We start from the raw sequence: 5,722 nt of genomic DNA, 5'->3' as shown, positions 1-5,722 counted from the left end.
CATTATTACTATATCTACGTTTGATATAATGTAATATTCTGATTTCTTCCTGCAGATCAATTTACATTTGATAACAATATCATTATCAACATATGTGTATTAAATTTGTAATATACATTTAACAACGATATCATTATTACAATGTCTACTCTGGATATAATGTAATATGCTTATCCATTCCCACAGATCAATGTACATTTTACAACAATATTATTGTTACTATATCTACATTAGATATAATGTAACATACTGATTCGTACCTACAGAACAATGTACATGTAATAACAATATGATTATTACTATGTCTTCATTAGATATATTTAATATACATTCAATAACTATATCATTATTACTATATCTGCGTTCGATATGTAACATACATTTAATAACAATATGCTTATTACTATATCTGCATTAGATATGTAACATACATTTAATAACATTGTCATTATTACTATACCTACAATGGCTATAATTTAACATACTGGTCCATTCCTCAAATCAATGTACATTTGATAACAATATCATTATTACTATATCTGCGTCAGATATGTAATATACATTTTATAACATTGCCATTATTACTATATTTCCATTGGCTATAATGTAATATACTAATGCATTCCCACAGATCAATGCACATTTAATAACAATATCATTATTACTATATCTACATTTGATATACTGTAATATCCTGACTCCTTCCTACAGATCAATGTACATTTAATAACAATATCATTAGAACTATATCTGCATTAGATGTGTAATATACATTCAATCACAATATCATTATTACTATATCTGCATTAGATATGTAATATACAGTTAATGAGAATATCATGATTACTTAATCTGCGTTAGATATGCAATATACATTTAATAACAATATCATTATTACTATATCTGCGTTAGATATGCTATGTACATTCAATAACAATGTCGACATTACTATATCTGCATTAGATGTGTAATGTACATTCAATAACAATATCATTATTACTATATCTGCATTAGATATGTAATATACAGTTAATGAGAATATCATTATTACTATATCTGCGTTAGATATGCAATATAAATTTAATAACAATATCATTATTACTATATCTGCATTCGATATGTGATATACATTTAGTAACAATCGTCAGTATTTCAATATCTACATTAGATATAATGTAATATACTGATTCCGTCCTACAGATCAATATACATACAAAAACAATATCATTATTACTATATCTGCGTTCGATATGTAATATACATTTCATAACAATGTCATTATTACTATATCTACATTGGCTATAATGTAATATACTGATCCATTCCCACTGATCAATGTACATTTGATGACAATATCATTATTGCTATATCTACATTAGATATAATGTAATATAGTGTTTCCTTCCTACAGATCAATGTTCATATGCTAACAGTACCATTAGTACTATCTCTGGATTAGATATGTAATATACAGTTAATAAGAATATCATTATTACTATATCCGCGTTAGATATAGAATATACATTTAACAACAATATCCTTATTACTACATTCGCATTCGATATGTAATATACATTTAATAACAATATGCTTATTACTATATCTGCATTAGATATGTAACATACATTTAATAACATTGTCATTATTACTATACCTACAATGGCTATAATTTAACATACTGGTCCATTCCTCAAATCAATGTACATTTGATAACAATATCATTATTACTATATCTGCGTCAGATATGTAATATACATTTTATAACATTGCCATTATTGCTATATTTCCATCGGCTATAATGTAACATACTAATGCATTCCCACAGGTCAATGTACATTTAATAACAATATCATTAGAACTATATCTGCATTAGATGTGTAATATACATTCAATAACAATATCATTATTACTATATCTGCATTAGATATGTAATATACAGTTAATGAGAATATCATTATTACTATATCTGCGTTAGATATGCAATATATATTTAATAACAATATCATTATTACTATATCTGCATTCGATATGTGATATACATTTAGTAACAATCGTCAGTATTTCAATATCTACATTAGGTATAATGTAATATACTGATTCCGTCCTACAGATCAATATACATACAAAAACAATATCATTATTACTATATGTGCGTCAGATATGTAATATACATTTTATAACATTGCCATTATTACTATATTTCCATTGGCTATAATGTAATATACTAATGCATTCCCACAGATCAATGTACATTTAATAACAATATCATTATTACTATATCTACATTTGATATACTGTAATATCCTGACTCCTTCCTACAGATCAATGTACATTTAATAACAATATCATTAGAACTATATCTGTATTAGATATGTAATACACATTTAATAACAATATCCTCATTACTATACCTACATTAGATATAATGTAATATACTGATTCCTTCCTACAGATCAATGTACATTTAATAACAATATCATTATTACTATATCTGCATATTTTAAAATGAAACGTTGCTTGTTATTTGGTACTTTCCATTCAACACTAGCTTGCTTCGAATGAAACTATACAAATATCTGTGGCTTCTAAAGGAAGAGAGTAAGAGAGTTGGTGGGGCATATTGATCACACACATTGTTTCGCTGTTGCGTCGTATGGATCCAAGAATATCGTGTAGTTCCTACTGTAACATCCCACAAGATGAGGAATGATCAAATAAAAAAGAATTGAAACAAAAATTATATATAAACATTTATTTTTTATTTTCTTTTATATAATTCTATAACAGTTTATTTATTTTGTATTTTTTGTGATTGATTGTAATAATAATTAACCTTGTATTTAATAAGCTAAAAAGATTCTTGTATTTATCAATACTTATGATTAACCAAAAAATTTTACTCTTTAAAATAGATCGATAATTGTCGCGTCGATAAAAGATCGACATAGAGCGCGCGTTAATAGAAAAAAACAGCAACAGCGCGTAGAGAGAGATAGCGATACACGCGGAGTCACGTACGCACAGGTCAAAGTCTAAAAACTTCCGGTAGCGAAAGTATGTAGAGAAAAAACTACTACGTCAGCAGGTTCCAGGTATAAATGCAGGCGTGCCGAGCAGCGCAAGCTCACTTCGATTTCGATCGTAGTCCTACACGAATCTATGATACGATTATCACATAGAATTCCGTAACTAGATTCTTTTGTTGGCAAAGCGGCGAAGGTTCCACGACAGACCCGGAACGCTCAACCACCGGTTCGCAGCGGTTCTCTTAAAGCCGGGTATCCACCGGTATCAAACGCCCGTATCGTATCACCGTTCCGAACCCTTTTGAATAGGCAGGCGTGGCCTCGTTGCATGCCACGGCGTGATACGGCTCGGACAATAGTTCTTCGTGTCTTGAAATAAACTCCTATAGGCGAGAAGTTTCGATTTGCTGCATGCTGTTCCTTTAGTATAATTATCCAAACCATATCGTGTTTGGTATCATTTTAATCAGAAAAACGTCACAAATATCTTGGTAACAGTTTTTTAAGAAAAAAATGAAAAATAACAAAGTTCAGTCGTTGCATTAGTATTATCTCACTGATATATCCAATTCCAAATCATATTATCTCGTGCCTCAAGTGTCATGTTTCCACTTGACATAGCATTTCGGGCCTTCGCCTGGGTATGTTGTTTTTACGTTTCAAGTGGTTTCCGAATCTATGCTTTGAATGGCAAGATACCGACAATTTTCGGATCGGCCCGTTCCTTCACTTCCGTATCACAGCCCAATAGAACTTTCGATACTCGGCAACACAGAAATCTCTGGAAAATTAACATTGTCCTTTTTCAATAACCATACAGGTGATTATTAGCATTGCTCTTTTATGTACAGCGTATCACCGAAGATAATTGATCTGTTTAAATATATTTAGACGATAAAATTTGTCTAAATTAAATTAGATTAAATTCATAAATAATTTCATCGCTTTTGAAATGAATCCAATAATACCGCAATATTTCAAATAAATTGAAACCCAAGTGACGGCACGAAACGCTATGTCAAGTGCCAACGCATGAACCTTTCCTTCGATGCAACAGCAAAGAATCGACAAATTTGTCGGATGGATCCGTTGCCTCCGTTCCTTTGGAACGCCACGCAGCAAAACGAAACTCCTCGCCTGTAGTAGCCCAGTCCTATTGCCTAACCGTTTATATCAAGAAACGAAGAAATGTTGTCCGCGCCGCAGCATACCGTTGCATGCAACGAGGCAACGTCTGCCTATTCAAAAGGGTTCGGAAAGGTGATACGATACGGGCGTTTGATACTGGTGGATACCCGGCTTAAATTTGCTGCATGCTGTTTCTTTAGTATAATTATCCAAACCATATCGTGTTTGGTATCATTTTAATCAGAGAAACGTCACAAATATCTTGATAACAGTTTTTTAAGAAAAAAATGAAAAATAACAAAGGTGTTATGCGTTTGAAGGTGTTATTGTGCATTGTTGAACAATTTATTTTGATTAATTGTGGTAAATTATTTTTAAAAAAGTACAAAATGGAGTTGGACTTTGCGGATATCGAGGATATCGATGATAGCGAGGACATTCATCATAATTTTATATATATATCCACGAATATCGAGACGATATATTCGAGACGGGAGTGACTCGTTTAATTGTTTTGTCTGCCTTTTCTCATGACCCTCCTGCGGAATCCACAGACTGAAGAAGAAATAAGGTAATACTGATACTGTTTAGTCGACTGATTGATGCACAAATTAACATTGAATTATTCGATCGACACAGGTACAATGAAACCCAGTTCAGGACCCGACAGATAGTAGAAAGAACGTTCGGTGTTTGGCATTCTTGTAGAAGAAGATGAAATTGAAAACCAAAATGAAGATGGAGAAGAATTATTAGGAAACGTGGAAAATGTTAATGGCATTGATGGATTTGCTACACGTGAAGCACTGATTGCCCGTATGTTTCATTGTGTAATTGTGTCAAACGAAATGTAATAAGGGGTTTTTCATGCCGCAAGGCTTTTTCACCTTATTGTGTCTATCGATCGAATAAATAATCATTATTCTTTCAGCTCAAATTGGTTTAATTTATTGATTAAAATACCCTCATCCTCAGTCATATCACAACCTATACCTTAAACCACAGGATTTTTGCAATATCTTTTGCAATCACATACTGCTGATTTATTAATGATCTTCAATAATCGATAAGTTTGCTACAACTACTTTTATTTCATTTTTTAGGATTCATAATCAATACAAAGAATTACATATAAATTTTTCTTTTAAATAATTTCAGTCGTAAGTTTAATTTTGTGTTATTTTGTGTTCGTATTTCACAATGAAACTTTAAATATAAGAGATTTTTATAACGTATGTGATAACAGTAATAATAAAATTGTTACTTTCTCAATTGAATTGATTTTGACTTAATAAATTTGGCTCTGTCTATTGCACGCTCAATTATTTGAATTAATTCAAGCGATAGCGTTAAAATTCAATTCAAAAAGCGCCGCTCTGACAAATAATGCTACAGTTTCAAAAATCATTTTGATTGGTTGTTACAATCGAGAATCGACGGAAATAGCCGAACGTCAAATAAGCATTGCTTAAGGGGGTAGACACGGCACGTGACCTCTCCGATTCGGAACATCGGTATTGCAGCAGTTTTTTCGTTGGGCCTGGTGGAGCCACTTGCGTGTTTTGTTA

At 31.4% G+C, this 5,722-nt stretch overlaps 1 long non-coding RNA gene across 1 annotated transcript; it reads left to right on the top strand.

The window, feature by feature from the left end:
• Window positions 1–4,434: 4,434 nt before the first annotated feature.
• LOC123988516 lies at window positions 4,435–5,091 on the top strand. Its single transcript, XR_006830132.1, has 2 exons — window positions 4,435–4,725; window positions 4,794–5,091. It is a non-coding gene; the product is annotated as an uncharacterized LOC123988516 (long non-coding RNA).
• The last annotated feature ends 631 nt before the right edge of the window (window positions 5,092–5,722 follow it).

The sequence above is a fragment of the Osmia bicornis genome, chromosome 15, assembly GCF_907164935.1.
Source record: "Osmia bicornis bicornis chromosome 15, iOsmBic2.1, whole genome shotgun sequence".
Classification (NCBI taxonomy): Eukaryota; Metazoa; Arthropoda; class Insecta; order Hymenoptera; family Megachilidae; genus Osmia; species Osmia bicornis.
This window is presented reverse-complemented; position numbering and strand designations above follow the sequence as displayed.